General features: G+C 53.3%; 1 protein-coding gene across 11 annotated transcripts in view; it reads left to right on the forward strand.

Moving 5' to 3' along the window:
• Pka-C1 (Protein kinase, cAMP-dependent, catalytic subunit 1) overlaps positions 1 to 12,450 on the forward strand; it is a 177,866-nt gene that overhangs the window by 106,062 nt on the left and 59,354 nt on the right. The window contains exon 1 of one of the 11 annotated variants that reach the window (XM_077644477.1): positions 613 to 1,406. The exons of 9 other annotated variants lie outside the window; for them this stretch is intronic. The gene's annotated coding sequence lies outside the window, so the exon portion shown is untranslated. Of the gene's footprint in view, positions 1 to 612; positions 1,407 to 12,450 lie in introns of those variants that run through there. One more of the 11 variants, XM_077644478.1, reaches the window with a different exon arrangement.

A 12,450-nucleotide genomic window follows, 5' to 3' on the forward strand; every position in this document is an offset into this window, starting at 1 on the left:
CGCTACTTGGCAAGTGGCGCCATCCATCGGAGCCGGCGGACTCCAGGCCAGCTATGTGCGATGGCAAGAGGAAGGGTTGCTTCCTTGCCGTTAATGAAACGTTCCGTCGCTTGGCGACGGCAGAGCGGGCTCGCGCTGTATGGTTCGGCAGCAGTGCCGAAACTGACAACACACCTCGAAGCTTTGACAGCGACCGTTTGCGCTTGATGAAGGAACTCCTGGGAGTTGTGTGGGGAAAGCAGCGCGCACCGGAGGCGCGCAAAATTGCTCGCTCGTATTATATTTCGCGCCGAAACCCGAGGGATATGCGTAAAGCGCTCGCTGGGCGGAGTTGCGTCCACCGTGTTCGCGAAAAAGTTGCTCGCGCCACGACTTACGTAACAGCGTAATGCCGAAAAGCGGGCCGCTCTGCAGCCGGCGACACTTGCTTTTTGCTTCCGTTGGAACAATATATATCCCCGCCTTTCACACGCTGCCTTGCAGGCGTCCGGCGCTTTTCGCCTTTCCTTCCCGTTGGACTCTCCTCTGAGCTCTCTCTCTCGCTTTTTCTTTTTATCCCCCCCCCCCCCCCCCACCCCCCTCGCTAGCACGCGCGCGCGGGCTCACCCCTTCGTTCGGTCTCCGCGGGCGGCGAGTCGGGCCGAGGCCTGCCGCGCCGCCATGTTGATTTCGCCTGCTCACCTCCCACATTTCGGCGGCGCGCGCTTGCAAATAGTGCGCCCGCTCGGCGTTTCCCGGTGCCGACGTTGTCGTCGCTGGGCAGAAGCGGAGCCAAGAAGCGGTCTTCTCGGCTTGTTTTCGATCGCTAATCGCCGCGAAAGCGGCTCCGGAAGTGATTGCAAAACCTGCCGCAGCGCGCAAGCGGCGGCGACTTCTCGGCTGTTGAGGGGGGCCCTGCCGCCGCGGTGCCCGGCGGAAGAACACGGCGCGGCGGCGACCCGTCGTCTTGTGCGAGGCTTCATCGATGGCGGCTCGGTTTGTTGACTGTTTGACGTGAGATTAAATGTGCTTTGCGGGGTGCGGTCAGGCCAAGACGGATACCGCAGGGTCCGGAGATTGCCCGTAGGGAAGAGCGCAGCGTCCGGAGCGGCTACCAGGCCGCCGTCTGCTACCCGTGTGTCGTGCTTGTGCGAGTGCGTTCGCGGCGGTGTTGATACTGAAGCCGCCGGCACCATCACCTGAGGCCCCCTCCGCCCGTTCCGTCGGTGGGCTTTGAGTTCCCGCATTTGTTTTCCCCCCTTTACGTTGGTTTCTGTCGGCGGGTTCTTACTGCTGCCCCGACGGTGCGGGCATCGTCCGTGACGACGTTGGGGACCGAGCGCCGCGCACTCGAGCGCAGTCGAGTTGGTCGAAAGTGAGCCATGGAAATGCCGCCACTACGAAGAAAGGGGACCCTGCCGAAAACGGTAAGCGCCGCTTGAATGCCGGCACGGTTTTTGCGGAACGGGTTGCCTGCGCGCCACGGACAACCCCGTTGTGTTCGTTTTGCCGCCCGTGCCGCGGGCTTGTTCCTAGAGCGGCCGCTGCGGTGTCCGCGGCTACGCGAGCCGTACGGAGCCGCTCCCCTCTCCTCCCATTGCAGCGGGCTTCATGCCTCGCACGGGAACGCACACAACAACCGAAGGATCCTGTAGGCGTCTACGCCGAATCCTCACGCATCGAAAAAAAAAAGAAAAAGAAAAACACAAACAGCTGACTTCGAGCGCTTTTCAATGCAGGCAAATGCCGGGCAGGGTTCAACGCTGTTTCAGCTCTAGCTGGTCGAAACTGCGCTAGCCGGCCGGCACCCACTGAAGATGGGTGCCGAGCGAGGTTTCGCTTTCGGACGCCTCTCTTTAACCCGTTCCGCGCCTCGGCGGTGAGGAAGACGCTGCCGAGTGCGGGCGCAGTCTTGTGTCTCTCGCGATTTCTGCCGCCCGCGGAGGTCGCATTTCCGCGGGCTTCGCGAGTGTGACCTTCGTCGCCTGCGTCGCTTCGCGAGGGCATCGTTTTGTACTATGCGGAACCCCCCGTCCCGTTTCGCAGTTGGAAGGGAGGTGAGAGGGAGAGAGACAGGCGAGCCTAACGCGCGAACCGCCCCAAGGGTTGCTTTCGCGGGTCCCTCCTCGGTGGGGGGCTGATCGCGTTGGCAGCCGGCCTTATTGCCAACACACGCACACACCCACCCCGGGTGAAAGGAGGGAGGAGGGGGGGGGGGTCGCGAGGTTGTGGCGGCTGGAATGAAAGTGGCTCGAAAGAAAAACAATGGGCCGGTTTCGCCCCGTCCGCCGCCGTGTTTTGCGACTGCCCCTGCGAGTAGCTAGCTCCCTTTACTGCTGAGATGCGGATAAAGATTGCAGCCTCCTCCTGCTGAGATGCCGATAAGAGCGGCAAACTCCGTGCTCGGCCGTGAAGGCTGCCTCTTCGTATCTGATGAGTCAGTCGCGAGTGCATCGGACAAGAATCGACGCTCTTTCAGTACTGGCTCGTTGCGCGTGCCTTCTATTATTCTGTGTATTCTTGAGCGCCTTAGCTCTTGTATGAGCGTCTTCCTGCCCGGTTTACGATCGTGAGGGGGGGGGGTGGGGGGGGGGGGGAGTGTTGCCGCCTTCCCTACGATCGAGGCCCTGTCGCGTCCGATAAGTGATCCCTCACTTCGCCATCGACCCGCACGTAGTGCTACTCTCGGGGAGAACTGCTATGTGCCTTGCTCCGACCCTGCCTTGGCTCAGCAAACAGAAACCTAGCCAAGGCTGCACGCGAGAGCGCTATTGATCGCGCGAGCGGTAAAAGCCCCCTTGCCTAGTGCAACCGACGAACCCCCCCTACACCCCCCCCCCCCCCCTTTCGTTTTCCCGGTTTCGCCTAGTCAGGACCACCCCACTTTTTTTTTTGTTTCACGAACTGCTCTCTTTGGAGTCTTAATAGGTTGCCTACGGTCCTTGGCGCACCGCCTTTGAGCGACCGCCCCTGCCGAAACATGCCACAACCGAGCTGCTTTGTCTTTGATGATCAATGGAGACCTTCCGCACACTGAGAATTGCGACCGAGTCTCGGGCCGGGGGTCTTTTTTGGGGCTCGCTCTCTAGAACGAATCTGCTCATCTTGGTTGCTGCTTTTTCAGCCGGGATTTCATGCGGTATCTGCATGACTTGCGTTGGTTGCAACTGTAGACACCACATTTGTGTTACTACTACTAATAATAATTGGTTTTGGGAGAAAGGAAATGACGCAGTATCTGTCTCGTATATCGTTGGACACCTGAACCGCGCCGTAAGGGAAGGGATCAAGGAGGGAGTGAAAGAAGAAAGGAAGAACGAGGTGCCGTAGTGGAGGGCTCCGGAATAATTTCGACCACCTGGGGATCTTTAACGTGCACTGACATCGCACAGCACACGGGCGCCTTAGCGTTTTGCCTCCATAAAAACGCAGCCGCCGCGGTCGGGTTCGAGCCCGGGAAGTCCGGATCAGTAGTCGAGCGCCCTAACCACTGAGCCACCGCGGCGGGGCAGAGAATAAATTCAGTTATACATTATTTGGCGGTCGTAAGCGAATCCCACGCGCTGATCCATGTATTCTGATGTCCAACGCATCGTTTGAAAGAAGAAAACAGAGCAACTGAAATTAAGTGTCTATGGGCCTGTAAGTCTCGGTGCACTACACTGTTGTGGTGGGTCAAATGTTTTGCTGGGAAGGGACGCGCGCTGTGTTAGTCAGCCTACCAGCAGTCGTCTGCGTTGATGCATTTCCACAATGCTAACACTCTATTATAATTGCTATACTATCAGCACTATCGTTCCGATCAGCCATTGCGTCACCCTTTAAGACAGTTGTCGCCACCCTGCGCAGTCTACATTTTCTCCCCTCCCCCATGGCGAGGAGGATATACTTCCACTGTTACAGAGTGGTATGGTCCGCTACAACCCAAGAACGAAGCGTCTTTTCCCCGCCAAAGGACGCCCTTCCAGCCAATGGCGTCGGCTGATTTTCATCACTCTGCTATCGTGACAATGCAGGGAGGGGCAGGTGGAAGGGGATAGGCCCCTCTCTGCATTTCCGCAGCGCTCCCTACATTGTCACGCTAGCAGGGTTATGAGATTCGGCCGACGCCATTGGCTGGAAGGGGGTCTTTTGCCGGGGAAAAGCCGCTTCGTTCTTGAGTTGTATCCGTGACGCAAACTACACTCTTTGCGTCACGGTAACAGCGAATTTTCGGGTGTACCCCAAAAACGTCAGTGACTGTTTCGGGTCAGCGTTCCTGTTTTTCGTTCTCAGCTTACTTAATCTTGAGGCCTCAAATTAATAATAATAATTAATAATTGTTTTTTTTGGGGGGGGGAGGAAATGGCGCAGTATCTGTCTCATATATCGTTGGACACCTGAACCGCGCCGTAAGGGAAGGGATAAAGGAGGGAGTGAAAGAAGAAAGGAAGAAGGGGTGCCGTAGTGGAGGGCTCCGGAATAATTTCGACCACCTGGGGATCTTTAACGTGCACCGACATCGCACAGCACACGGGCGCCTTGGCGTTTTTCCTCCATAAAAACGCAGCCGCCGCGGTCGGGTTCGAACCCGGGAACTCCGGATCAGTAGTCGAGCGCCCTAACCACTGAGCCACCGCGGCGGGCCCTCAAATTTTGCAGAGCGCTTGCTTCGCCGTTTGTGACTGTTCCACTATCATTTTTTTTTTAATCCGCCATGGCGCGCTCACGGGTGTTCTATTCCGTCAGCGTCGATCACTGTCGCCGTCTCGTGCATTGTAAACATCATCTGTTAATTCCGCAGTTGGCCTAGTTTCACGCGCAGGCGACGTTTAATCGGCGGCGTGACATTTGGAACGCTCGCATTAGAGTCCAACGAGATCACTTCTCGCGCGCCGTTCTGTGGCAAGAGTCTCCTCTCGGTCGATGGTTTTTATTTTTATTTTTTTCCTGTAAGCTACTCATGCGCCGCTGAGTCACTTCCTTATGCGCTGTTCCTTGCAATCACCGAAATGACGACCAATACGCCGTTTGTGGCATATAAGGTCGCAGCATCGCCTCTATATAGTGTCAGTGTCTGTATAGTGTGTGTACGGCTTTCGGCGTATGGACCTTTACATCGTCTAAGTGCAGGCTTTTCGGTCGTTTCATTGAAATGCGGGAGCCGCCGCGGTGGCAGAGTGGTTACGGCGCTCGGCTGCTGACCCGAAAGACGCGGGTTCAATCCCGGCCGCGGCGGTCGAATTTCGATGGAGGCGAAATTCTAGAGGCCCGTGTACTGTGCGATGTCAGTGCACGTTAAAGAACCCCAGGTGGTCGAAATTTCCGGAGCCCTCCACTACGGCGTCTCTCATAGCCTGAGTCGCTTTGGGACGTTAAACCCCCATAAAACCAAAGCAATCATTGAAACGCGCGGTCTTCATCAGCCAGGTCGCCCTCTCCGTGTTGGCTGATTTTGGTTCCCATCGATCCCGCGTTGTTATTTTGAGGGCGTCGATATATCCGCTTCTCGGAAGGTTGGTCAGTGGTAAGGTCAGGCACTCCTTACCCGCTCACGATAGGCATCGCTTCCAAATGCGGAACGGGCTCTGTACCGTGCAACACGCGATGCTTTCCAATGAGCACAGGTATCATGCCGTTGAAGGAAGAGCGAAACATCCCCCGTTTTTTTTTCTCTCTCTCTTGTGGCCTGGGGTAAGTTAGTGTAGTGCATGAAGCATCCTGATTTTTTTACTATGTGCGTGAAAGCGTGGGCCAATTTTTTTGCCTAGCGTGTTCTTGCTTTGAAATGAGGCGCAAGGTATTAGTGAAAGATTGGTACGACTGTGCGGAGAGCCGTGAGGTATTAGTGAACGTGGATCACCGCGTGAAATTCTCCAGCGCGTGGCAAATAATCTACAATCGAATTCCTTCTCCCCATGCACTTTCAGCAGTCGAATAGCATCTGTGACGTCACAACTAGGTGTGAGCTCACGTGATGCGTAGAAAAACTTGCATTAACTATACTTTTTGTTAGCTCGCTGTCGCTCGGGCTTCTGGAACGGGCTGTAGCGTAAGAGTTGTCGGTAGTTAAAAGAGACACAGCAGCGGTTATGCTGCAGTTCCTGTATATACCTCACGCGATCTCGTACCTACTTGTGACGTCGCAACCGCCGTTTTCCTGCTGAGACTCAAACTACAGGGGTGGAGTTTAATCGTGAATTATTTACGGGTCGTAGGGGAATCCCACGTGGTTATTCACGTTTACTAATGTCAAACATATCATTCCGAAAAAAAAAAGACGCAACAAAAAATTTCGCGTCTCCACTCCTTGAGTGCGATGGTTGGACAGGGACTCACCTGTAACCTGAGCGTTCACATTCGCACCTGCACCATGCATGGATGATGGATGGAGGAGCATGAACCCGTACGCGCAGTGCACGCATCAGCTCACACTATAGGCTCAGTGGTTAGGGCGCTCGACTACTGATCCGGAGTTCCCGGGTTCGAACCCGACCGCGGCGGCTGCGTTTTTATGGAGGAAAAACGCTAAGGCGCCCGTGTGCTGTGCGACGTCAGTGCACGTTAAAGATCCCCAGGTGGTCGAAATTATTCCGGAGCCCTCCACTACGGACCTATTTGTTCCTCTCTTCTTTCACTCCCTCCTTTATCCCTTCCCTTACGGCGCGGTTCAGGTGTCCAACGATATATGAGACAGATACTGCGCCATTTCCTTTCCACCAAAAACCAATTATTATTATCACACTATAGGTGAGTGGTGTGGCTAAAGGGCAGTGCACGTCGACAGTTATCAAATAGACCGAATCTGGGTGCTATACCCTCGCTCTAGCGTTTACCATTAGCTAATATGCTGTAGCATAGAAGCCTCCTTGGAGCGAAGACCCAGCGCCCGCACCCCCCTCGCCCCCTCCTGGCAGGTTGCTACTCATGCCACACAGTGGATATGAGCTGGAATCGCGGTGGCTCAGTGGTTAGCGCGTTCGGCTACTGATCCGGAGTTCCCGGATTCGAACCCGACCGCGGCGGCTGCGTTTTTATGGAGGCAAAACGCTAAAGGGCCCCGTGTGCTGTGCGATGTCAGTGCACGTTGAAGATCCCCAGGTGGTCGAAATTATTCCGGAGCCCTCCACTACGGCACCTCTTTCTTCTTTCACTCCTTCCTTTATCCCTTCCCTTACGGCGCGGTTCAGGTGTCCAACGATATATGGGACAGATACTGCGCCATTTCCTTCCCCAAAAAACAATTATTATTATTATTATTAATATAATCAAAGTTGGAATCGATTGGCGAGTGCAAAAAAATTCTGCCACATTTCGCCCACATCGATCCACTTGATCGCCCCTAAATTTGAACCGTGGCCGTCGGTGTCTTCGTCGTCCTTTTCTAGTGTTTTGTGTGAAAACATGCGGGCTGTCGGAGCGAATAACTGCTAACATCTTCGACGGGATGCTCTTGACGTTTATGTGTGCGTCGGCCCGTGCCTTTGCAAGCGGGAGAATTGTCTCGGCCTTTGTGCTGGCGAGTGAAGGAAACCGAAACTATGCGTTAGGCTCTACAACGTTCCTCGCTGAAGGTAGGTCACGTACCGTAATCGAATTCATCACCCGCGACACTTAGGGCTTTGCGAGTCTGGCAGCATTTCAGTGTCTTCCGGGAAATCATTTACCTTGCACCAGCGAGGATTGTCGACCGGCATTGTGCCTGACGCGCACGTTGTGACTAGTTTTGGGGGTGCTTTCTCTGCGATAACTGATTTCAGGTGACTATCTTTGCGCGCTTAAAGTGCCACGAAGCGTTATCCACGCAATTCTTTTAGTTGAGATTTCGGCTGTGATAATACATAACAACGTATTTTCTTGTTTTTTCCTCTGTTTTTTTTGCTCCGCTTTTTGTCACTCCCTCGGACCGCCACGGGCCGGCGATGAGCTGAGGCGTGGAGTCCATGAAAGGCGCAATGAGCGGAGTGCTATATGGACTCGGGAAGAACGGACGACCTGCCTCGCTATATATACGGGGCGACCTGGTCAGCTGGCTCCGACAGTCGTCTTACGCGACGTAGCGCTAGTGTGCGCTTCGTTTACTATATTTTCCCCTCCCTGCCTTTTATTCGCCAACTTCCGCGTGCAGCGCGACGCGTTGTATATAGTCCGCGGGCCAGGCTGAAAATGGCTTCCTCGCGATGGCGCAGCCGTGTCCTGAAAGGGAGCAGGATGAATATTGCGCAGGGCCCGCCCTTGGCAGGAACACAAAAGGAACGCTGAGAAAGGCTGATGGCCCGCCTGGCTTGCGCAATGTCTGCCTCTTCTTTCCAAAAAAAAAAAAATGGGAGGGGGGGGGGGCACCATCTTGCCATCTTGCGAGCTGGCTTGCGATTTCCCGGTGACCTTTATCCGTTGTTTGGATATTATCGTCACCCTGTCATTGTGTGCGCGGAACGTCGTGTAACGTATGCAGGGCGCGCGAACCGCGTTGAATAAAGGCAATTAGCCTTGTTATTATGCGGTGCGTTTATTTGGAATTTTATTCGGTGGAGGTTATTTATTGAAGTGCTGCCTGCGCAGCACTTCTTTTGGGGCTTTGTTGTCTGGCTCTGGGCGGATACGTCGTTTAAACATTTTTGCGAATATAAATTCAATAAGCAAGTAAATATTTTAGTTTCTAATTTGTCGCCCCTATTATAGTCGGCAACTAACGTGGAGTAACTGTAGATAGCCTACATCGAAGGTTTATCTTAAGCCTGGGTAAGGTAACTATCGTTTTCCAATTCTATACCATTTTTGGTTGTCATCCGCCGTTCATCAATCGCTGGAAGAACGCCACGTCCCCAGTGCGATCCGACCGTCAGTGCTGCGATGATGGCAGTATAATAGAAACAAGAGAGAGAATTGCTTTGCTGCAGAGTACAAACCCCAATAAGGAAGGGCGTCAGGCAAGGAAATACGATCTCGCCAATGCTATTCACCGCCTTTTTACAGGAGGTACTCCGAGGTCTGAATTGGGAGCAGTTGGGGATAAGAATTAATGGAGAATACCTAATAAATCTGCGATTCGCTGATGACATTGCCTTGCTTAGTCATTCGGGAGATGAATTGCAAAGCATGATCAATGATTTAGACGGGCAGAGCAGAACGGTGGGTCTGAAAATTAACATGTAGAAAACCAAAGTAATATTCAACAGGAAGGGAACAGCAGTTCACAATTAGAAGCGGAGTGCTGGAAGTCGTAAAGGAATACTTAGTTAGGGCAAGTAGTGACAGCTGATCCGGATCATGAGAGGAAAATAACTAGAAGGATAAGAATGGGGTAGAGCGCATATGGCAGGTTCTATCAGATCATGAATAGCAGTTTACCAATATCCCTCAAGAGAAAAGTGTACAACAGATGTATCTTACCGGTACTCACCCACGGGGCAGAAACGTGGAGGCTAACGAAAAGGGTTCAGCTTAAGTTAAGGACAGCACAGCGAGCCATGGAAAGGAAAGTGATAGGTGTAACGTTAAGAGATCGGAAGCGGGCAGAGTGGGTGAGGGAACAAACGCGGGTTAATGACGTCCTGGTCGAAATCAAGAGGAAGAAATGGGCTTGGGCAGGGCATGTGATGCGAAGTCAAGATAACCGCTGGTCCTTAAGGGTGAGTGTGGATTCCAAGAGAAGGCTAGAGTAGCAGGAGGCGGCAGAAGGTTAGGTGGAAGGATGAGATTAAGAAGTTCGCAGAATAGGGTGGGCGCAGCTCGCGAAGGACCGGGTTTAATTGGAGAGGCCTTTGCCCTGCAAGGGTTGTAGTCAGGCTGATGATGATGACAAAGCCGAATATAGGGCAGCAGAAGGCAGCTCTTGTTTTTCGCCTCACATGTGGGAGGTGCGGGGTTCGATCCCCACTGCCGCCGGGCGCCCACCGGTGATACAATGGGTACAAACTTTCCCCTTGCCTATAGTGCTCGGTTTATCTGGGTGGTGAAATGCTTGGGAAATGGGTCTTTGGCCCCATCTTGAGTTGACGAAAAAGCACCTTGTTTCATGACGCTCTTTGGCCACAGATGCCCTTGCGCCATAAATATTCATAATAATTATCATAATCATATTTCTTGTCTTTCGTAGCTTGTGTTCAATTTGCACTCACATTCACTCCAAGTGCCGCTCGCAGTAAGAGGTGGTCCATGTGTCCCGAGTGCCGTGACTGACATCAGCACGCGACCAAACCTTCCGAGAAAGAAAACGGTGAAAGAGACAGTTTGAAAGTTGGTTGAAATAATTTTGTTTTTCTCGCGTACCCGCGTCCTGAAAACCTTTTTTCGACCATTGTACGTTAGAAATCACTCGCAGAGACTTAACCGTGTTATTCGGTGTTTAGTCCCACACATCTCCATCCCGATCTTTTTTATGTTTAATTTGCTCTCCGTTTTAGACGCAGGCGCGACTTACCCGTATGTGCGTTTCTGCTCCATAATGCGGAAGCTCCGAAAATGCCCCGTCAGAGTGTGTCTTCTTTGTCATGACAAAAATCGCTCGACCATACCAGATACTGTTCTTCGATCGGTTCACTGTTCTGCACCGTCCGCGAAATGTGCGCATTCTGCATCCAACTTGTGTAGAGCGCGCGTTGCCCCTGCAAATAAAGTCGACCCCTTGCGAATTTGCCAGGATCTAGACGCATCGCTTACGGGAGAGTAAATTCCCAGAGACTCGTAGAGGCTAGGTGGACGCCCGACCGCGGGTTCGAACCCGACCGCGGCGGCGGCGTTTTTATGGAGGCAAAACGCTAAGGCGCCCGTGTGCTGTCCGATGTCAGCGCACGTTAAAGATCCCCAGGTGGTAGAAATTATTCCGGAGCCCTCCACTACGGCACCTCTTTCTTTCTTTCTTCTTTCACTCCATCGTTTATCCCTTCCCTTACGGCGCGGTTCAGGTGTCCAATGATATATGAGGCAGATACTGCGCCATTTCCTTTACACAAAAAACAATTGTTAATATTATTATTAGGTGGACGCCAGCACTTTAACTGAAAACCACCATGCGCAGTCTTAATTTTGCTTTTAATTGCATTCTCCAGTCAGGCACGTATTCAAAGAAAGGTCCTCCCCCCCCCCCCCCCCCCCTTACTCCCCCCGCCACCGTCCGGTACAAAAAAATTACCTTGGGCAATCGCTTAAATTTAAAAACCGGGATAGGTGCAAAACCTTGCCTTCTATTTTTTGTTATGCGTTGTACAGTCGGGTGCAAAAATCTCTGGACCGCGTGCCCCCTAAACGAAGCCGATAGCTGTATTGTTAGCCGCCTGCCGGAGACCACACCTGTGGCGAAAGAAGAGTACTTGTGACTCACCTCCACAAGTAACGTATACAGCCGGCGGCTAATACTAGAGCTATCGGCTTTGTTTAGGGATCGCGCTACATGTCCAGAGACTTTTGTCCCCGACTGTAAATCTAAACAAATGCTCCTTGCGGACGGACGTACAGTTGTTTTGAATACTTAAGGAATGCGTGTTACAGGGCGGAGAATAAACGCTGCACGTTGCCACTGTTAGCGCGCGCTTTAGCTCGCACTCGTTTAAAGGAGCTGCAGCGTTTCATCGACGCTAAGCGTACAGCAGGCGTCAGCCAGGGCCGGAGTGCAATAAAAACTTGCGCCCACAGTTCGGCCCCGCAGTTGCGCTTGCACATGTGGCGCGAAGCCTCCTTGGTTGCCTTCGGAGAAAAACATCTTTTATTTTTGTTCTTCGCAGTCTTTTGTAGCGGCCCCAGTCATCGAGTATGAGCGCGGCATCCGCGCGCAGTGCCGTTGCGGTAATCGACAGAAGCCCATTATCATCGAGGGGGAGCACGCGAAGCGTCTGCCTTCGTTTCGTTGCGCAAGGGGACGCGGATACCCCACAGCGAGCCTCTGACCCTGACGGATTTTGGGAAGGCGTTGCGTCGCCAGGCGGTGCTCGCCGCAGCTTGGATGCCCACGCGTGCCTTCACACCAGGCGGCATACGTCGCGCGCGCAGCTGTTGCGGCGTGCTGCAGTGCCTGCGCGCTGCCGTCGCGTTCGATGTCGAACAGAGGGTCGCTTTGAGAGAGGAGCAGAGAGAGAGCGGAGGGCTCGCGGCAGGTGTTTTTTTTTGAAAAAGGAAAAAAAAATGTTAAATGGAGCGCCGTATATGCTCCGTCCGCGGGCGGGCTTGACAGTTGTGACACTAAGGCGCCCGTGTGCTGTGCGATGTCAGTGCACGTTAAAGATCCCCAGGTGGTCGAAATTATTCCGGAGCCCTCCACTACGGACCTATTTGTTCCTCTCTTCTTTCACTCCCTCCTTTATCCCTTTTCCTTACGGCGCGGTTCAGGTGTCCAACGATATATGAGACAGATACTGCGCCCTTTCCTTTCCACCAAAAACCAATTATTATTATTATTATGACAGTTGTGGGCAGTGAAGCTGAAATTTGACGCTCGTCTCTGTTGGCCGTTCGCGACAGTCTGGGTGTAGAAATCAAAGCAGTCAAAATCATCGA

Source organism: Amblyomma americanum, chromosome 11, assembly GCF_052857255.1.
Source record: "Amblyomma americanum isolate KBUSLIRL-KWMA chromosome 11, ASM5285725v1, whole genome shotgun sequence".
In the NCBI taxonomy this organism is placed as follows: domain Eukaryota; kingdom Metazoa; phylum Arthropoda; class Arachnida; order Ixodida; family Ixodidae; genus Amblyomma; species Amblyomma americanum.